Source organism: Hippocampus bargibanti, linkage group LG02 (assembly GCF_051943395.1).
Source record: "Hippocampus bargibanti isolate YZ-2025 linkage group LG02, ASM5194339v1, whole genome shotgun sequence".
NCBI lineage: Eukaryota > Metazoa > Chordata > Actinopteri > Syngnathiformes > Syngnathidae > Hippocampus > Hippocampus bargibanti.
Window position 1 is genome coordinate 33,943,194 of NC_142735.1, and position 23,494 is coordinate 33,966,687.

Below are 23,494 nucleotides of genomic sequence, written 5' to 3' on the forward strand. Positions count from 1 at the left end.
CAACGAGATCCTTCAGCCGTTGAAAAGCCTTCAATTGCTCGGAGGAGAGGTCGACGGGAACGTGCTTCTTCCTGTTGCCAGTCAGCAAGTTTAGTGGCAGGGCAACCTCGGCACAGTTCGGGATGAAGCGTCGGTAGAAGTTTACCATCCCGAGGAATCGTTGTAATTGGGTTACCGTCTCGGGTGTGGGAAAGTCACGGATGGTCTGCACCTTGCCGGGTAGAGGGCGTACTCCTTTGCCATCAACTAGGTGACCGAGGAACTTGACCTTGGGTTGGCCAAAAACGCACTTATCGGAATTGACGACCAGGCCGTGCTCGTCCAGACGCTTAAAGACCGTTTCCAGGTGCTGCAGGTGCTCATCTTGGGAGTTGCTGGTGATGAGGATGTCATCGATGTGGGCACAGCAGAAGTCAAGACCGTGCAGGACAGAGTCAATGAAGCGTTGAAAAGTCTGAGCGGCGTTCCGGAGGCCAAATGGCATGCGGAGGAACTCAAACGAGCCAAATGGGGTGGTGACGGCCGTCTTCGAAAAACATCCTCTTTCGCGACATGGATCTGGTGGTAGGCTCTTACTAGATCGATGGTGGAGAACACTGTTTGTCAGTGGAGGAAGTAAACACAGTCATGGATGTGTGGAAGAGGATAGCGGTCAGGAACTGTGACGAAATTCAGTGCTCGGAAGTCACCGCAGGGACGCCAGTCGCCTGCCTTCGCCTTGGGGACCATGTGCAGCGGGGAGGCCCATTTGCTGTCCGATGGACGGATAATACCAAGCTGAAGCATGTGGCTGAATTCGGCTTCAGCAATCCGTTGTTTTGCCGGGGCAATGCGGCGAAATCGTTGAAACTTCGCGGGACCAGTGGTCACAATGTGGTGAACGTCGGGAGCAGGTAGGGTCGTCCGACTGGTGTTGGTCAGGTCTGGGAATCGTCGACGGAGCGTGAGAAATGGAGAAGATGAAGGAGACGGTACATGCGAGAGATGAAGAAGTGCAGGGTTGCCCGTCCTCCCGTGCACGGACAGGCCGGTCGTCTCATGAGTCAACCTCTTCCTGCGGATGTTGACGGACAGATCAAACTTGTGCAGGAAGTTCGCGCCAAGGATGGGATTAGGAACATCGGCAATGGTGAAGATAAAAGGGAAGGAGCGACGTAGGCCCAAGTGTAGGTTGAGAAACCGTTGGCCATACGTCTTAATGGTGGTGCGGTTGGCAGCTTGCAGGGACACGCCAGCGTCGGGGTCCCGGCGCTCCACAGGAGAAGGCGGCAGAACGCTCATGTCAGCAGCCGAGTCCACCATGAATCGTCTTCTCGATGTGCGGTCGCGGACATAAATGATGTGGCTGGTTGTGGAGGCACCAGGCAAGTGGGAAGCCGTGTTCACTCCCTGGCTGGGCCGTTTCCCGACTTCTTGCATGGCTGGCTGCATCGTTTGGCCCGGTCGCCCCAATATTGGTGGTACCAGCACAGGTCGGGGTCCGCGCTGGATGGGTTCCGGTTGCGGCTTGGGCTACGCTCTCGAATGGGGCGGCGTCCGCGACTAAGGCAACGCTCTCGACTGTGGCTGCGTTCCCCGATTTCGGTTCGCAGGGCACGCATCTCTTCGACGAGCAGTTGGAGAGCATCAGTCGAGGGCCCTGGCGTCAGAGGACGCTGCATGGCAGAAACGGTAGGCTTCCCCGCATACGCCTCCGCAACTTTGTCGGCGAGGGCGGCCAACTCCTGCAAGGTGGAGTCGGGTGGTGTGGTTGCCAGGACTGCTTGGATCATCGGGGCAGCTTCTCTATGAAGACATGCCGCAGGAAAATCTGGTCCTTGAGGCTGTTGCCCGCGACCGTCTCGAGGCGTTGCAGAAGCTCGGAGGGCCGGCTGTCCCCCAGCTCGACGTCATGCCTCAAGGCTGCATACCTCTGGTGTTCCATGAGGGTGGTCTGCCTCAGGATTTCCTGTTTCAGGGCAGAGTAAGGATTTTCAGCCGGAGGATCGAAGATGACTCGCCGCACACGGCCAGCCAACTCCGGAGTGAGGGCAGCGATCGCAGAGTGGAATTTGGTGGTCTCCTGGGTGATGCCACGGTTGACGAATTGGGGGTCAACCACTTGGAACCAGAGCTCCATGTCGTTGTGCCAGGTGGGGGGAAGGTTTGAGGGAGACGGCGGAAATCTGTTTTTTTTTCCATTCGGAGAGTTGATTGGGCTGAGGAGGGGTAGAGAAAAAAAATCCTCACCAATAAAGAGGTTGATGGTTCTCTTTATTTGTAAGTAGGTTCGTTGTCAGGTTGGCAGGTGACGCGCAGAGCTTGATCGTGGTGTGGAGTCGAGCAAATCGTGCTGTGAAACACCGTGCGATGCTGAGCAGGTCCCCGCGAGCTGTGTTTCTGTCTGGGTCTGAGTCCGAGATGAGTCTGATTCTCTCTGTCCCACGACATCTGCTTTCATACCATTTTCAAGCGTGTGATATGCGTCAGGGTGAGACGCACATCAATCACTGCTGTCAATCGTATGTCTTTTTAGCCACGTTATAAGTGCTTTGCATGTCTTGCACGCTGGGTCCGAGAGGACATTAATTTCATCTGTGCTGTATGTCATGCATATTAGCATATTTGACAATAAAGCTGACTTTGACTTTGATTTTGACTTTGATCAATGAGATCAAGGAATTGAAAGACATTAAAGCTGCGGTGCGCACCGGTGACGCCACACGTACTCCAATTTTGGCCTGCCAGCATGTCACACACTTGCACAGCAATGGGTGACTACACTCAATACAGTAGTTATACAGTGCAGATATCGTCTCCTATAGTACTGTACACTGCTTTTTTCCTTTGGTGTCCGCCTGAGTCCGAACATGTGCAGGGAGAGCAGGGTAAGAATGACATTTATAAATGAACTGTACACTAAATAGTTTTGGATACATTTCAGGTATAGTTATACAGTCATAGAAATCGATAATATGAAATATACCATGATAAAAACGACGCTAAAAGGTAAGTATGAAATTTATAAATGAACTGTACACTACACAGTTTTGTATACATTACAGGTACAGTTATACAGTCATAGTAATCGATAATATGAAATATAACATGATAAAAACGACACCAAAAGTGATCAAATGTATAAAGGAACTGTAAACAGTTTACTATATGATAGTATTCAATCGAAAATGTTGCTTATAAACAACAGTGTAAATGTGTAAACGTCACATCGGACAACTTGAATGGATTTCGACTTACAGCCGTTTGACTTACGATCGTTTTGGTGGAACGGAACCCGGTCGTAACTCGGATGTGACCTGTATTTGGAAAAACTTTTAGATATGTATATATTATATTCGGAAAACCTTTGTCATTCATTGAATGTGCGCCTTATATTCCGGTGCGCCTTATATATGGAAAAAGTTTGAAAATACACCAATTATTGGGTGTGCGCCTTATGCTCCGGAAAATACGTTATCTAATTTGTTTTTCTGAAATACACACTACATGTTTTTTATTTGTATGACTTGTTTTGTATCTATAGAAGTTGACTGCCGCTTGCGGATCTTCCACGAGAACGTTAAGACCGTGGTAAGAATCCAGTCTTAGGATCAAGGATCTGCAGAGTACAGCATCACCAAGTTTATAAGAAGAAGAAGAAGAAGAAGAAGAAGAAGAAGAAGAAGAAGAAGAAGAAGAAGAAGAAGAAGAAGAAGAAGAAGAAGAAGAAGAAGAAGGAAAAGAAGAAGGAGAAGAAGAATCATAACGATAAATTTTATTTCAAGCGCCTTTCAGAGCTCTCAAGGACACTTTACAGTCATAGAAACGAATAGGTACTATAATAAATAAAATAATAAATACATAAATAAAATGTTGGAACGGAACCCGGTCGTAACTCAGATGTTACCGGTATAAGCAAAAGTAAATAGTATGTTGGAGAGTGATACAATTATGTCACGATTAAAAAACAGCAATCTTTCCGGTTAAGAAAAACATGAAACTGAGAATGAGGATTAATTGAAGCGGGGCTAAAAATAAGAGAAAATGTCATGTATATTTTTGCTGTTCTTTGTTCCTTGTTAATCACATTCTGTGGCGTGTTCATTTAGCGAAGCGACAACTGGAGTGCAAAAAAAAAAAAAAAAAGAAAGGTAGGGCTGAGCAACGCTGCAGCGCGAACGCTTTCCGCGTGGGTGGCAAACAAGAGAGCTGCAACGTGGCAGCAGTCACGCGTTCGCTCGCAACAGGGACAGCCAATAATAGGCAATGGGATGTATTCAACCCTTTCAACCCCAAACACCCTCTTTGGCATCTCAAACCTCAATCCAGACAGACGTTGCACTGAGAAGAATCACACCTCGGATAGAAGTACCATCAACCAGGAATTAGGGTCACCCAAATTATACATTTTACAAGACAAATTTGCATCACTTGATTAGATTGGATGAGCCTTGATTGGTCTCACATAGGAAAAAGTAGTATTTCACTGTAGAAAAGTGATGAAAGGAAGAGGAACGGAAAGGAAGAATTACAAAAACAAAATACAGGAGCAGCTCTAATGGCAGCCACTTACGCATCGCCATCTTGACGTCAAAACAGGAAAACAAAGTAACGAATAATTTGACAACACAAAGACACAGACAGTCATTCAATTTGAAGCACTTCGTGCACACTCTTTGTTGTATGAAGCGGTTCTAGATGAAAAATGAAAGGATCTAAGTGTCCTTTTCACCAGTGGATCATGCACGTCATGGTGAAATGTGCACGTCTGCTATAAGCTAAATGTGTGAAAGCAACAACCAAGCTGTAGCCTCCATTGACCAAAATAGACTATCGAACATCTCCTGTCCCTCGTAAATCCACTTCAATTCCAAGGTGCGACAGTTCCACATATGCATTGGCGCTCCTTTCTTCTCATTTGGAACCATGCATCCATCCAGCCTAGGACTGTCTAACAACAACGACCGTTCGGCTGAACAAAGCGGGGCTGTGAAGATGCTTCTCAAATACAGGTGCAAAAAAAGCATAATGGCCAGCCATGACTAGCTAGCTATTAGCTATAGAGCGATCAAGGTAGCTAGCTAGCTAGCTAGCTAGCTATCTGTTGGTTATTTATTAGCTATCTACTAGCTGGCTAGCTAGCTTTCTATCTGTATTTAATAGTGATATTCAGTGTATTTGCTAACTATCTAGCTATTAGCTATAGAGTTATCTAGGTGGCAAGCTATCTAGCTAGCTATCTGTTGGCTATATATTAGCTATCTACTAGCTAACTGGCTAGCTTTCTATTTATTAACTTCCGGGTTGAGTCAATGCTGTTGCGTGTGGCTGCCACTGCTCACCCACAGAAAAACGTATCATGTGACTGTAAAGTGGCCTTGAGAGTTTTGAAAGGCACTGAGAAATTAAATGTATTATTATTATTATTATTATTATTATTATTATTAAATGGCAACGACATTCCTCCCAATAAAAAACTGTGTGGGCATATTTATGCTGCCGAAAAGGAATGTTGTCATGATCTGGTTGGCAACCAACGGGTGGCGCTGTCGGCCCCGCCTGCAGGTGCTGGTCGTCCCGATCAGTGGCGGACTGCCACGTTCGGATTGGCGACCAACAGGTAGCGACGTCACCCCTGCCTGCAGCCTCGCAGGTGCTGGTCGTTTTAATCAGTGACACTTAAAAGGACTCCCGGCACGACCATCCGGTGTCGGTTCATTGTTTGTTGCATGCAATTGCATGCATTGTATGCTGTGCATGTGTTTGTTTAACCTTGGCGGACTTTTACACTTAGTTTTCTTTTGATACTTTTTTCTCTTCAGATCATTTTGATGTTTTACATTTTGTTCCTGCTGACCTTTATTTTAATACAATTTTTCAAACAACCTCCTGCTCCCTCCTGCTTGATTTTTGGGATCCGCACCCACCATCACCACCTCGCAAAACGTGACACCTGCTCTAGGTCAACCAGCTATTTTATTATGTATCATTTTATTTTATTTTCATTATTATTATTATTATTATTATTATTATTATTATTATTATTATTATTATTATTATTATAATAATTTACATTTCACAGCAGCAAAATTAGGAAAGAAATGAAAGTAGAAAAGCAAAATACAGGAGCTGCTGGAAAGGCAGCCACTCTCGCGGTGCCGTCTTGAAGTCAAAAGAACAAAAAAAATACATAACAAATAACATGACGACACAAAGACACAGAGAGACATCCATTCTTAAGCACTTTCTGTACCCTCTTTGTTACATAAAGCAGTTCCAGATGAATGAGGAGAGGATCAAAGTGTCTCTTTACCAGTGGATCAAGGACATCAAGGTGGAATGTGCACATCGACTACAAGCTAAATGTTGAAAGCAAACACGCAGCTGTAGCATCCATTGACGAAAAGTGATTGCCTCACATGTCCCTCATAAATCCGCTTCAATTCCAAACCGTGACAGTTTCATATATGCATCAGCGTTTTGTGTGTTCTACAAACCCAGAGGGAGTGTTGGCATCCCACTGCGTAGAGAGGCAGTGCGTAACAAGGGCAAATGAACTTGGCAGAGTGACTCTCCATCAAATATGCTAAATGACAAAAGCCATTAGTCATTGGGATGCACGCTCGATTGAGCTGTCTGTGCGTCCGTCTAGCTGTTTTCTGGAAATACTCATGCTGTTGTTGCTCACAGGAAGCCAAGTACCTGGGTGTGTGTAAGCTCTCAGTCGTACATGAGTGGTCCATTGATGAGAAGGTTTCTTCAGCCGTCATCTGTACTTCTTTGAAGGTGTCAGACGTTTCGCTTCTTATGCAAGAGGCTTCATCAACAAATTATTTTTTTTTTGTCTGGTAGTTTTGGACCTCTATATATATCCCTACTGTCCAGACGAGGCAGTGGCGGACTCTGCTATAATAGGTCCCTGCTCTCAGGTTGGGGGGAGCAGAGGAAAGTAGGATATATATATATATATATATATATATATATATATATATATATATATATATATATATATATATATATACTGCCAGCAAAAAAAAAATAAAAGTTAGCTGACGAAGTCTCTTGAATAAGAAGCGAAACATCCAACACCTTCAAATAAGTACAGATGACAGCTGAAGAAACCTTCTCACCAAGTACCTGGGTGTTACTCTCAACAATAAACTGGACTCGACTGCAAACATGGATGCCCCAATCAAAAAGGGACAGAGTTGCCTCTTACTACTCAGGAAACTGATTTCTTTTAGGGATCAGGGGTCAGTCCTAAAGAATTTCTACGACTCTGAGGTGGCTTTAATTGTCCGCTGGTCAGGCAGCATCACCACCCGCGGACAGGAATAGACTGGCGCGCCTGGTCAGGAAGACCAGTTCTGTCCTGGGCTGCTCGCTTGACTCTCTGGAGGAGGTGGGCAACAGACGGACGTTTGCTAAACTAAAAGCTATGATGGACAGCTCCTGCCCACCCTGACAGCACTGGGTAGCTCCTACAGCCAGACTGTTACACCGGTGCTAAAAGAATGAGAGGTACCGCGACTCCTTCCTCCCGACTGCTGTCAGGCTTCACAATTCTCATTAATTACATGTGAAAAAACTGTACTCTTGTACTGTAAATATGGGTTTATGCAATACAGTTACATATATCTATATGAATTTCTTCATACTACTTTTTTAATGAAACTGTTTTGCACATTTGCAGTCTGCTAAGACTTTTAATATGCTGAGAATATCTTGTGTTTCTATCCTTTCACCCTCCCCCCACCCCATCCCCTTTCAAATTGCTGCTGTGGAATGCAAATTTCCCCTAACGTGGGACGATTAAAGGTTTTCTGATTGTGATTCTGAATCTCAACTGGCTTGTTGTGGAAAGGTAAACGCCACCCTGGATTGGTAGCTTGGCAACCATCAAACAGTCTACCATCGTCCCAGTTACAAAGAAACGAGCACCATCGGGATTGAACAACGATAGAACTGTTGCTCTGACGTCTGTGGTCATGAAATCCTTTGAACGCCTTGTGCAGAAGCACCTAAAGAAATTCACCGTACCTCTCCTGGATCCTCTTCAGTTTGCCTACCGGGCAAACAAGTCTGTGGAGGATGCAGTCAAGTTTGGGCTGCACCACATCCTCGAGCACCTCGAAAACACAGGAACCTACGCAATAATCCTGTTTGTGGACTACAGCTCTGCGTTCAATACCATCATCCCAGAACTCCTCATCCCCAAAATTCTCCAGCTTGGAGTGTCCCCTACAATCTGCCAGTGGACCCTCAGCTTCCTGACAGGACGGACACAACAGGTCAGACTGGGGAATATATCATCCTCAACACGAACCACAAGCACTGGAGCCCCGCAGGGATACGTCCTCTCTCCATTGCTCTTCTCTCTCGACACAAACGACTGCACCTCAACGCACCCAGGTGTCAAATTTATCAAGTCCGCAGACGACACCACGGTCATCCGTCTCATCAAAGACGGCGACGAGTCTGCGTACCGACAACAAGTGGAGCTGAACACGCTCAAGACAGTAGAGATGATTGTGGACTTCAGGAAAAATCCATCATCACAGCTGCCCCTCACACTATGCAACTGCCTTGTGTCAACCATTGAGACCTTCAAATTTCTGGGAATCACAGTCTCCTAGGACATGAAGTGCGAGGTCAACACCAACTCCATCCTGAGAAAGGCCCAATAGAGAATGTACTTCCTGAGGCTGCTAAAGAAGCATGGCCTGTCACAGGAGGTGCTTCAACATTTCTACACGGCTGTCATTGAATCCATTCTGTGTTCTACCATCACCGTTTGGTTCGGGGCTGCCACAAAAATGGACAAAATCCCACTTGAACGGACAGTTAGGACGGCGGAAAAAAAGTCATTGGCACACTGCAAGAATCCAAACTAGGGCGCGGAAATTCCCACTGGACCCTATGCACCTTGCCCACCTCGTTTTCCAGCCACTCCCCTCAGGCAGGCGCTACCGATCCATGCACACCAAATCCAGCAGATATTTAAACAGATTCTTCCCTCGTCGCCATTAATTCTTTAAACAGTAACCCAAATACGTCTGTGTAAGCTTTCAGTCGTACAGGCGTGGTCCATCGATGAGAAGGTTTCTTCAGCCGTCATCGGTACAAATTTGAAGGTTTCGGACGTTTCGCCTCCTACCTGAGAGTAGGGACCTATCATAGCTGTGTCCGGCGCCGCCATGTCTGGACATTAGGGATATATGAATAGGGCCGGTACGACCAGTCAGAGTTTAGTTCGCTGACGAAGCCTCTTGGATAGGAGGCGAAACGTCCGAAACCTTCAAATTTGTACAGATGACGGCTGAAGAAACCTTCTCATCGAAGTAACCCAAATAGAACTGTATAGTGCCACTTTGCAATTTTTTATGATGATACTAGTGCAGTGTGTTCTACATACTTGGCAATAAAGATGATTCTGATTCTGATTTGCTAGTCACACAATCACAATGGAAGTGACAATTGAAAGCAATTTGTGTGTTGTGGTACAGCAAAGGTAGAGGCATTGGTAGATCCGAGAGCGAATAGGAAGCAGAATAATCAATAATAACAAATAATAATACATTTGATTTACAAGCACCTTTCAAAACTCCCGAGGTCACTTTACAGTCACAAGATAAGTTTTTCTGTGGGTGAGCAGGGCCAGCCACACGCGCCAGCGTTCACTCAGCCCGGAAGTAACTCAAATAGATATAAAGCTAGCTAGCTAGCTAATACATAGCAAATGGATAGTAAGCAAGCTAGCTATCTAATAGATAGCTAGCTATCTATTTGTTATTTATTTGCTATCTGTTGAACGGTGTCACGGTTGCTGGCCTCCTAGCTAGCTATCTGTTTGATCTCTATTCGCGATGTATTAGCTATCTATTAGCTGTCTAACTAGCTAGCTAGCTATTATTCATATATTAGCTAGCTAGCTAGCTACCTTGATCTATTTGAGCTGGCGCGTTGTGCAGCCACTGCTCACGCGCAGAAAAACTGATCCTGTGGCTGTCAAGTGACCTTGAGAGTTTTGAAAGGCGGTGAGAAATGAAATGTACTATTAGCCATCCATCCATCCATCCATCCATTTTCCGTACCGCTTATTCCTCATTAGAGTCGCGGGGGGTGCTGGAGCCTATCCCAGCCGTCTTCAGGCACTCGGCGGGGGACACCCTGAATTGGTTATCAGCCAATCGCTGGGCAAACAGAGACAAACAAGCATTCACTCTCACACTCACACCTAGGGAGAATTTGGAGTGTTCAATCTGCCTGTCATGCATGTTTTTGGAATGTGAGAGGGAACCGGAGGACACGCAGAACATGCAAACTCCACACAGGGAGGCCTGATAGATGGAAATTTTTGAAAAGACATCATTCACTGGGGTTTCACCATATACTCCGATGAACCTTATACAATGATACCTCAGCTCACAGACTTAATAGGTTCCCAGAAAGTGTGTGTCAGGCTAAAAGTCATCCAAACATTTATTTCCCACTAGAAACCATTAAAATGAGAATAATCTTTTCACATGTCCCCATAAACAAATTTTTGTACTAAATAAGCCTTAAATCTAGAAAAAATATACCTTATTTTATGCACAATAAATGTGATATTGTATTGTAATGAAAGAAATAAACTGTTGTGTATAATAAAGTAATTTTATTGACCTTTGTGATGGTCGTTGATGTAGTTGCATCTTGATGATATCCAAGTGAAGTCACGCGCTCTCGCGGCGATAATACCCTCACTCACACTGTCCCCTGCTAGCTGATTTTTGGTAATCCAAATCAACACACGCACCCTTAAAATCTTCCTTGTTCTTAAGGATAGTAGCAATGGTCGACTTAGCGTACTGTTACTGGGGCGCTAAGTCACACAAACGCATACCTCGTTCATGTTTTTTGATGATGTACTTCTTCTACTCGACCGTCATTTTCTTTTGTGTCCTCTTCGGCTTAACACTAGCCTGGGTCTTTTTCGCTCCCATAATAGCAAAAGTACTCCACTCGATAACAAACCATGTTTATACTCAAAGAAATGGGGTGACAAAAACTAGTACGCCAGCCACCGTGGCACTGTGTGTTTTTGTTCGTCAGCCGAAAACTACTTTGTTAGCCAAGACTATATGCTCGCAAATTTAATGTTCATGAGGCGAAAAGTTCGCGAGCTGAAGCGGAGATATCAATGTAGACCGGAAACTACGCTACATTTAGCGTCTCTTTTTGTATTGTTGAAATGTGTTGCTTTAAAAAAAGGAGGATGCATTGTGCTTGGCTTTTTTTTTTATATCGATAGTCCCGGTTATATCGATACTATTTCTATGCACGCACGGAGAAAATTACATGCAAACAGGGTCGGATATATCGATAGTCCCGGTTATATCGATATTTTTTCGGACTCCCTTGAATGTCGATATAACGAGACTTTACTGTATTTTTTTTCTCCTGCTTACAGCCAGGAGCAGCAGTCAAGAAGCAGTTTTCATGTTTCTCTAGCACAAGCCGACATTCTCTCTTCCTCTGGCGATGCAAACTCCACGGGAGTCAAGAAATGTTAGGGAGTGGGGGGAAGCCAGTAATGAAGACCACAGGGCCAAAACAATGACAAAAAATAACTTCTATGAATATCACTGTGCTTCCATTCGAAACATACTAGGACTCCGGTTCTTTGTACAACCGACACCATTTTTTTTTTTCCTAACTGACATCAGAAAAACGTTTTATCGCATCTAAAATACCTAAAACAGGCAGGCTGATATTTTTAGTCAAATACAAAACACTAATAAAAATGACTTCAAGTGTTCCAAAACTGCCACAAAATGAGCTCGGAACTGGGCAGATTCAGAGAGTCCCACCCCCAGCATCTTGTTACTCATCCAGTTATGTATATGATTCAAACAGTTCTGAAGAAGAAAGCATACATGATTGCAATCGATTAAAGAAGTCCTTCAGTTTCAATTTGAGCCGTCTGGAATTCAATGTAGCGTCCAGAAAATGCACAAGATGGCGCACAAGATGTGTTTTGTCCAGTATATGAAATGGGCTGATTTGTCTGCTGGGAATTTGTGTCCACTTACACCTTCTTTATGCGTGTTACCGCAATTGGCTGCAACACACAAAGATTCACCATCGCATTATTTATGTATTTTTCCTTTTAATTTTGCAATCAAATGGTGTGTTTTCAGAGGAAAAAAGTACCCAACATGCATTGTGTGTTGCTTTCTCTGTCAGGGGCGTTTCCTCCGTGACGTCACTTAGGGGATCGTCATCATCTCGAAAACATGACTTCATGAATATTCAGTCCGAGTCTTAAAAGGTAAGATATAGCTGGAATCTTTGTCAAATGAGCTCAGTCGAAGTCATTGGAAGTCACTTTACAAATTACGGACACAACTTGTCCGGAGGTGTCGGTTGTGATTTTATTGCATGCTGAATTGCCCCCGACACCGCCGTAGATCTACAAACAAGTATAAAAATATCACTATTATTTCCACATAAACATTTGGACTTTAAATCAATGAAATAAAACATATGCAACAAACGACTTTTCTCACTTGCTGCTCCAAAATGGAAGGTTTGATCGTCGTCCTTTTTTGACTTTTCCTTGCCAAACAGTACAGCATTGGTCTCAAACTTGCGGCCCGCGGGCCAACTGCGGCCCCCGAAATAATATTTTGCGGCCCACCTTGATATGAAAGATTAATGTTAGTGCGGCCCGCGTGATTGATATGAATGAAACGTGTGTGTGGAGCTGAACAAGTAGGCAAGGGAAGCCATGTTTAGGACAGTTCATGTTCAATATTTTCGTTATGTTAAGAAAGTTAAAGGTTAAAGAACTGTGAATACAGACAATTGAAACTAAATTTTGAAACTAAAATAATTAGTTTTCCTGTGGTTTTTTTTTCAGTCGCCTGTATCAGCCTTATAATAATTAAAATTATTGTATTTGTATATTATTGGTTAATTTATTTTTTATTAATTTTTCCATTTATTCATTTAATTCATTGTTTGTGTGTTAAAAATAAAGATTTTGAGAACATTGGAATGTCTTATCTGTGTATTTCTTGTGGAAATCTTGATGCGGCCCTGCCTCACCCAGACTGCCTCCAGCGGCCCCCGGGTAAATTGAGTTTAAGACCCCTGCAGTACAGCAATAAAGCAGGTCTATTCTCGCAATCTTCTCAGTAAAATGAAACTAAAATAAAGAAGCGCGGAAAGTAAAACGTGTACCGTAGTTACAACAAACCAACGAAATGTTAAGAAAAATAAAGTACAGCCATCTGCTGGTCAACTATGGGATAGCAGTTATAGACAAATGTATCAACAGCATTTGCGATCACAGCGAGACAAAATTTTAGCTGCAAAGAATGGAAAAGAACACAACTGACAGGGAAAAAGAAAACAAGGGTGAGATAAATGAGGTGGAAGCCTGGAAAGCGGTAAATGTACTCAAATGTAACTTTGAGCATGACTGAAAAACACATAAGAGTGGAAAGTCTTGTTTTGCAATGACATGTCATTTCGCTTTGGACATTGTCTGGTACAGAAAATTTGACAATTTGACATTAGCCTGGGGTGAATCACACCTTGTCTTAGTTCTTTTTCCATCAAATTAAGGCAGGCCTGCAAACCCGGTCAGAGGAGACCAAAGTGAGCAGAAGTGGAGATCAAAACCATTCAGTTGATCTGCTCACTTCTCATCATTGTACGGCACCTCCAAGCTAGCTCGTCTCATGAATGTAGGACACTCGTATGTGCTCAGCTCCTTTGCATTCGGCACATTTAACACTGTAAAATGTGTGTGTGCGTGCTTCTGTTTCTGTAACCCCTCACCCACTCACTGCTGCGTGTCGCCTCCCTCCTCTACCTCGGATCTTGACCAATCACGTCCGACTTTAACCGAACACTGGGGCGGGGAATAGAGGACGAAAAAAAGTCGGCTGCCATTTCCAGCTCCTTGTTAGGAGCTCCAAGAACCGGCTCGTATGAGAATGACACATCACTCATTGGCGCTCCATGTGTTTCCCGAAAAGCAGTTGGTATGCCAACATTATATACTCGCGAATTTAACGTTCGTAAGGCGAAAGGTTTGTGAGCTAAAACGTTCGTAAACCGAGGAATCACTGGATTTTAATCTTGTGGACAGCTGAGACATGTTGGTCAGTCGAGTGAGAGGGCAAGAGAGACCATGCAGCTCTCCCCACCTAGGTTATATACGACGGCCTCATGAATGACATCATTTCAAAAGGGCCTATCAGCTACGAGATACAAGAGCGAAAGTTGATATTTGACTGAACTAACAATTTAAAGTAACAGTTCATACATACATACACGTAAGTTCAAACTAAAGTACACACATCTATCTATCTATCTATCTATCTATCTATCTATCTATCTATCTATCTATCTATCTATCTATCTATCTATCTATCTATCTATCTATCTATCTATCTATCTATCTATCTATCTATCTATCTATCTATCTATCTATCTATCTATCTAGCAAATTCAAATGAGTAGAAATGAACTAACATTGGATGTTTAAAGATGTGTATGTACAATTGTTGTATCAGTAGACGCCTGCGTTCAGGCCCATGCAGTCATTTGGGTGATATCACGGTCACCAAAGCGATGCAATTAAGGCTGGCATTTCAACACAGTCGATGGCTGATGGGATTATTCTTTTATTAGTCTGGCTTTTCCATTTGGGGAAGTGCTAAAGCGTTGTAATTATTAAGAACAAAGAAAACAAAATCACTCAACTTTGTAACTAATGGTTTGTTATGATATCATTTCTCAACATTTGTCATGCAAAATATGGCAGAGGAGGCTTGAATGGGATTCAGATAAGATTGCGCAGAGCATGACGATAAAGCACCTTCACCGATAAGAGGCAGTGCATGACGAACCTCCTCCATCCTTTCACCCTAGCTGTGAGCCTGATCATTGCTCCAAACGGCGAAAGCGCAGAGCATGGACACTGTACGGGACCAATTTTGTGCTTGCATCTCTAACTGGAGGACATGCTTTCAATCTTTGAATTAGCCCAGTTAAAAATAATTGGGCTTTGACATAGCCTGAACGCATGTGCCCCAGTTGCCGCATATTCTCTTTTCAATCCTGCCATTTTTAGTTTTAATTGAAAATATCAAATTGGCTCAATGTCTAATTGTGGCAATGTAATTACCATTGGCGGAATGTGTGTGTGTGTGTGTGTGTTTGTGTGTTAGTGTGTGTGTGTCTAGACCTTCCACATAAACAGCAGCTTTTCTGATATGAGCCTGTTTATCCATTGATTGAACTGCACATGAACTTACGCTGACATCTGAATAATAATAATATTAATAATAATAATACTACATGTCATTTATTAGTGCTTTTCAAAACTCTCAAGGTCACTTCACAGTCACAGGATAAGGATATCTAATAGATAGCTGCTAGATAGCTTGTGAGCAAGCTACGTCGCTAATAGATAGCAAATAGCTGGCAAATAAAGTGCTCGCTAGGTAGCCCGCCGGATAGCCAGATAGCCAGTCAGATAACTCATTGGGATAGCGCAAAATAATAAAGAATAGCCAAAGGGACATGAAATAAGCTTCAAAGGAATTTTCTCAGAATATTACTCGACTTACACGATAAGTGGCCAACAAGTTCGCCAAGCGTAAGCAAGCTTGTCCAAGTAATGAATGCCTCTTCCGAAGAAGATCCCGCCTCAGAGTCTGTATTGATGTGAAGAGATCAAACAATTGAAGAAATTAAGGGTTGAATTCAATCCCATTCAAAGTTGCAGGACGCTTGAGAATGAATAGATCGTTACTCATTACATGACTGTCATGTTTGCAAGGTGGTGATGGCAGATGTGGATCTCAAAAAGCAGGCAGGATGGAGAAGCAGGTTGTATTTGACAAATTGTATTAAAATAAAGTCAACAGAGATGGACTTCCGGGTCATGGAGTAAGAAGCACGTCTGCAGAGCTCCTCGATCAACTTGAGTAACGCCGTACTTTATTAATATTTTGACAAGCTGCAAAGTGTATTTTAAGGCGTTAAATAAATGCCCAAAGCAATTAAAAAGACGGCTCCGCGGATTGAATCAACCCAATCCGATTGAGAGGAACTCCCCGCGAGCGACATCGATGGCCGACACGTACCTGGTGAGCCCCGACCGAACGAAGCCACAGCTAATTTAACAACAATCCTGCAAGAATTAAGGGAGTTCCGGCGTTAAAACGCCAATGCGCTCACCGAAATCAAGAATTAAGACTGCCAACAACAGAATAGATGTCATCGAAACGAGGATCTCGGAGACGGAGGAAAGAGTGCTGGAACTGGAACAAGCGACGAAGGAGCTGCTAAAGCTACAGGCTAAACTGGAAGATAAGATAACCGACCAAGAGGGACGATCAAGACGGGACAACATAAGAATTTATGGTGCCGAAGAGGGGGCGGAGACCAACTTTACAACGATGGTAGAGTTTGTTGATCACCTTTTGAGAGAAAAGCTTGAGCTTTCTCCTCACACCGATCTCAAGATTCAACGAGTACATCGGGCACTTGACCGAAAACCTCCCGCTGACTCCCCGCCGAGGTCAATAATCATAACATTCGCCAGCAACAAAACAAAGGAGGAGATCCTGCGTAAAATTTGGCACAAAAAGTCTCTTTTGTTTAAAGAGAAGAGTTTTTTGCCGACCACGACTATGCACCAGAGACTCTGAAGAAACGACGAGAATACGCCGAGGCAAGGAATGTGCTGCGAGAGAAAGGAATACGATTCCAGACTCCTTTCCCAGCAAAGATGAGGGTATTCTACGCGGAAGAAACATGTCTCTACAACTCAGCACATGAGGCCATAGCCGATATGCGAAAGAGGCGTTTTCCAGTGTCTGTCTGCACACCTCCAACGAGCTGGATGGACAGAATTAAGAGCCGACTGTGGCATCGACCTACAAGAGTAGAGTGGACAAAGGAAAAAAAGTTGAAACCGGACAAAAGGACAAGTTCCACCAACGCTGGACAACAAAGGGCTACTTGAATTAGAACGTAGTGGTTATCTTCCATTTTTGTTGTGAGTGTATGACGGTGTTTGGGCATGGGTCAATGCATGTGGGGGTGGGTGTATATGCAAACAGGTATATGGATGTATATGTGTGAGTAAGAACATGTGTGTAGTCAAATATGAACGCATATGGGTGTAGAAAGTGAATGTATTTACCAGTATTACATGAGCAGGTGGAAATGTATGTCGAAGAAGATAATGGATAGGTGTGCGGGTGTAGATATAGCTATGTATGTGTATACATCTATGTCAGGGTGTACGTATGGGTATGTATGTATATATATATATATATATATATATATATATATATATATATATATATATATATATATATATATATATATATATATATATATATCGTCCTCGTTGATATTTTCATCACAGAACTTCGTTGAACACCGGACCAGATGAGAAACAAGAATTTAGAATTTGAACCGAACATATATATATATATATATATATATATATATATATATATATATATATATATATATATATATATATATATATATATATATATATATATATATATATATATATATATAATAAACCATCTACCTCTCTCCAGGAACTGTTCTCGACCATCAGGCCATACGGAAATTTCTCGGGATACAAACTAAACATCCATAAAACTCAAATATTGTCATTTAATTTTTCTTCGAGCAAGATGAGAGGAGATGAAGTCAACCTGAAATGGGACTCTGAGAGTATCAGATATTTGGGCGTGAATATTCCAGAACACTTAGATAAAATTGTCCTTGAAAATTACTACCCCTTCCTTGCCCAAATTAAAGCAGACTTGATCAGATGGAATCTGGTTCCATTCCTTGGAATATTGCAAAGAGTGGAAGCAATCAAAATGAATGTGTTGCCCAGACTACTTTATCTATTTCAAACTTTAGCAATTGACATACCCAAGTATAGATTTCAAGAGTTGGACAAAGTAATATCACGATTCATTTGGAAGGGGAAGAGACCTAGAATTCGATACAAGACTCTACAACTGATGAAAAGCAAGGGAGGCCTCTCCCTACCAAAGATGATGAATTATTATAAGTCAACCCAGATAAATATTTTGGTCATTATCTGTAACCCATCATATAAGGCGAAATGGAAGTGATATTCAATTGCAAGCAATTATTGGAGACCTCGGATTAACCAATTATCTTAACAGTGTCAACCCTTGGATCAAAACTTCAATCAAGGTGTGGCATGGAATATTAAAACAAGATAAAGACAATAGCCCATATTTACTTTTAAAATTGATTGGATTTGACTCTGATTTCATACCATACAGAACTGATGCAGGCTTTCAAAAATGGGTTAGAAAAGGGATAAAGATTTACAGAGACCTCCTTGAGGAAGGAGGGATACGACAATTCCAAGACCTGAGAAACAACTATGGACTGAGTAATCACGACTTCTATAGATATATTCAACTAAGACACTACTTAGAGAGAAATTTAAGAGAAATTAGAGAGAAAAAATAAATAAATAAAGTCAACAGGAACAAAATCTAAAACATCAAAGTCATTCTTTCATGATCTGCTTGGCGACCAACGGGTGGCGCTGTCTGCCCCGCCTGCACCTGAACAGGTGCTGGTCGTTTCCAATCAGTGACACTCAAAAGGACCCCCGGCACGACCATTCGGTGTCGGGTAATTGTTGAATGTCATTGTTGTTTGATGCACTGTTGTATGATGTTGAACGCATTGTATGTAATTGTATCTATTGTGTGCAGTGCATGTGTTTGTTTAACCTTGGCGGACTTTTAATCTTGGTTTTCTTTTGATACTTTGTATTTTTTCTGTTTAGATTATTTTGATGTTTTAGATTTTGTTCCTGCTGACTTTATTTTAACACAATTTATCAAACACAACCTTGTGCTCCCTCCTGCCTGCTTTTTGGGATCCGCACCCGCCATCACCACCTTGCAAACCGTGACAGAATTACCCGACCAACCATCGGATCCCGCAGATACAACGGACCCGTCTCATTTCCACCCTGTGCCTGGCAATGCTACGTCCACATTAGCTCACGCCTCGTCGTGTTTGAATTGCGTCACTCGACGAGCCGTAACATCCACGTCAACGTCCGGCCGAGACCTCCTTCCAGGTGGCCGTCCAGGGTGACTCTGGGTGTCTGGCAGTGCACGCCCACGTCCAGCCACGCTGTCTTTGCATCCACGACGAGCCGTGCAACGTCCGCGTCAACGTCAGTCTGAGACCCCATTCACCTCTGGATCCCAGAGCGGCTCAGGACTGGTCACGTTTCGGTGCCGGGCAGTTCACGCCCACGTCACCATCCGGCCGAGACCTGTTCCCATACGGCCGACCGGGGTGCCACTCTGCGCCTGGCAGTGCAACGTCCATGCCGCGCCATGTATCGTCGAGTGAACGTGCGAGAGGGATCGTCGAGTCCCGTTCCCATCGGGCCGCTGTTGGGTTATTTTGATCGTTCACCCTTGGTTCATTGCTTCGACAGGTGTTGATGGAAGATGATGGTTAAATCATCAGGGAGCCAGGTGTAGAACAGAAAGTTGGTTTAATCTTGGACAGTGCGGAGGCATCGCGGTGTCGGCTTAAGGAGAGAGCATGGCGAGAGAGAGACTAACTAGAAGGGAGAGCATTTTATACGACGCGCCGTGTGTAACAGGAAAGGATGTGAAGTAATGTAAATGCGACATCATGTAAAGGAAGGCAGGATATGACGTATCAGGAAGTCCAAAATGTAAACAAAGATTAGTGAGCGATGTTTAGAGATGTTTGTATGGCAAATTACCCCAACAGCCGCCACCCATCGCAGATAGAGCACTGCCTGCACCTGCACAGTTGCTGGTCGTCCCGAGCCTTGGCGGACTGCCACGTTCGGATTGGCGACCACCGGGTACCGCTGTCAGCCCTGCCTGGTGCCTCGCAGGTGCTGGTCGTTACAATCAGTGACACTCAAAAGGACTTCCCGCACGACCATTCTCTGTCGGGTCATTGTTGTTTGTTGTGTGCTTTGTATTCAATTGTATGCTGTGCCTGTGTTTGTTTAACCTTGGCGGACTTTTACTCTTGGTTTTCTTTTGATACTTTGTATTTTTCTGTTTGAATGATTTTTAACGTTTTAGATTTTGTTCCTGTTGACTTCATTTAACTACAATTTCCCAAACACAACCTGCTCCTCCCTCCTGCCTGCTTTTTGGGATCCACATCTGCCATCGCCACCTTGCAAAACGTCATCTTTTTGGCAAAAGGAATTTGTCTTCGGTAGAACACGCTGCACTAGTACAATGATACCTCGGCTTACGACCGCTTTAGCTCATGAACTTTTCGCCTTACGAACATTAAATTCGCAAGCATATAATCTTGGCAAACAAACTAGTTTTCGGCAGACGAACCAAACCACGCAACGCCACGGTGGCTGGCTGAGTAGTTTTTCTTTGAGTGCAGACATAGTTTGTTATCGAGTGGAGTAACCCACCACAGCCTAGTGTTAAGCCGAATAGGACACAAAAGAAAATGACGGTCGAGTAGAAGTACATCATCAAAAACCATGAACGAGGTGTGCGTTTGTGTGACCTAGCGTCCCAGTACCATTATGATAATAATAATAATAATAATAATAATAATAATAATAATAATAATAATTGTATCTACCCCGGTCAAGAAGGACACTTCGTACTGATGTCACAATGTTTATTGTTAAACACTTGAACACCGTGAAAACTACAAAGGACATTGAAACGACAACAGTACAATAAGTTCGACAAAACATTCAGTCAATAAGGAAATTAATAACATACCGTGTGCACCTTATTAACCGAAAGTAGATAAACATTGACGTAGACTTGAGACTGTAGTTCTCTATCTAGCAGTTGCTCTGCTTCTGTCTCTCTCTCGCATAAGTCTCGTTCCGTCTGTCTCGCCTTACTTGCTTTTATTGAAACACATGACACGGAAGCGGAAGTGATAATGATAAAACATTATAAATAAGGTATTGAAGACGATTTTAAGAAAAACACACATATAAAGGTTCGCATAGAAACATTAAACACTTTTACAGAACAAGTCCAAATAAATTATATTTTTGTTGTCATGGCAACCAATGACACGTTACCCGCCAGTTACAATAATATAATAATACATTTAATTTCAAGCACCTTTCAAAGCTCTCAAGGACACTTTACAGTCACAGACAAGCATATAGATACAATAATAAATAAAATACAATTGTAAATAAGTCGACCATTGCTACCGTTTGTTGCCAACTACATCACAATGGTAAATAAAACAACTTTAGTAGACAGTACAGTTTTTTTTAATTACAATACAATAGCACATTTATTATACATAAAATAAGGTATGTTTTGTGTAGTTTTAAGGCTTTTTTAGTATAAAATTCTGCTTTATGGGGACCTGGAACAGGATTATTCTCATTTTTAATGGTTTCTTGTGGGAAATAAATGTTTGGAAGACGAACTTTTCACCTGACACACACTTTTTAGGAACCAATTAAGTTTGTAAGCTGAGGTATCAGTGTAAAGAACAAAACAAGTTATAAGATAACAAAAAATATTGTCAGTTTTTGATGGATTTGTTGCTTGGGGTTTTTTTTTTCTTCCTCAAGATGTTTGCTTGGTTGTGGTAAATATTTGTTGCCAGTTCCTAGTCAGTGTCCCGCTGATCAGGAACAAAATCATCCCCATAGCTTCTTTGCCGGACGGTGGCTTCATGTCAGCAGAACGTCGGCATCATCATGATGTCATTCACTTCTGTATATTTTGTATACTTTCGTGTTGCTATCAACTTGCCTGTGTAGAACTGTTGCGTCATGTTTACTTTGTTTTTATCGTGTTGTACACTTGAGTTTTGCCTACTCTGAGTATTTGTTGAATTCGGATCACTTTATATTCTTCTTAGCTCAGTTTAATACACTTGACTTTTTCTTTTACGCTAATTACGACTCGACAAGAACTACCTAATACAACCGTGACACTACGTGTGATTTTGAAAGCAAGCTAATGTGGATAACCTGGGGATTTCCCATCATCCTCTGCGAAGGTCGCTGCAACTCCGTCACTGGCATATCGAGCATAAAATAACACCATTTTGCATGGATTGTAATTCGATGCTTCGGATATTGGAATTTTTGTTGTAGGGAATCGATCTTTGCTATCATTTAGTGGTCAAAAAATCATACATATATTTTTTTCCCCGGATTAAGGAATAGCCGTTTGACAGAATACTTACTGTATATGCAAGATAATCCATTCAAAGGTCAGCATCGAGCTGGTTCCATATTTATGGCGTCATTACGCTTCTAGTTCTTACTTAATTGCTGCTGGCCGTCTATTGCTGTTTGATGATTCTACACCAGCGAGTGACCTGTCTGTGGAGTCACTTTGAAAATTGGGAGCAGATAAAGCGAGAGAGGCTGAGAGCACATCTAGAAGATTTGAGGCTGATAGAACAGCATTGAAACAAAGAGATAAGAGGAAAGTGGCAAAGAAATGACAATGGTGAAGAGTTGCTTGAGAGGAGGTGAAAAGTTAGTCCGTAGGTTCAGAGGTTGTTGTGGTCAAGGAAACTGATTGATGTGGTCGGGTGTGTGTGTACGTGCGTGCGTGTGTGTGTGTGTGTGTGTGTGTTTGTGTGTGTGTACGTGTGCGTGTGCCATTTGAGAATGTAAAAGTTTGTGTGTACCTCTCCATATTAATGTGCCACTTGGTTTCTCTTTGTTTGCGAACTTATTTCGATACAGCACTAATTAGATCTGTAGTGATTTTTAGAGCAATGGTGCACGGGTGGCTGCAGTGTGGCTTTTTAAACCTATTCAAGCAATGAGCCATTATTTTTCAACTTCTATATCATGACAGCATGTGAATAGTTTTCTTGTTTCGCCATTTTGCCTGTCAAGATGTGTAAAATACATAAATCACTGTCATCTACAACAGTGTATGTGTGTTTGTGTGTACATGGTCTCGTTTCTGTAATATTGTGGGGACACAAACCTGTTTATACAGTCACGTCCTGACGTGTGTGTATGTGTGTGTATGCGTGTGTGTGTGCGTGTGTGTGTGTGTGTGTGTGTGTGTGTTTGCTGTAAGCGTTAAAAGAAAATGGCCGAACTGAACATGATGTTTGTCAACATGCACCATCACAGAAAATGCAAAGTTGGCCCCTCCTAATGACTGAATCTCTCTCCCCGCATAGCCTGACAGGCGACAGGCGACAGGCGACAGGGACAGGGACATTCTCTTGACATTGGCGATTGCATGAAAAGAGAATAATATCAATTAAGACGAAATGATGAGGAAATGTGCCAACGAGTGAACCTCGTATCATCGTTGTGCACCAGCCAATCTTCATAAAGGATCAATATGCTTGAACTGTTCAGGAAATCAGAGATGAAGAAACAAATCAAAGGCAATGGGAGCTATCGTAGTATGAAAATCCGATTATTCGGAATTTA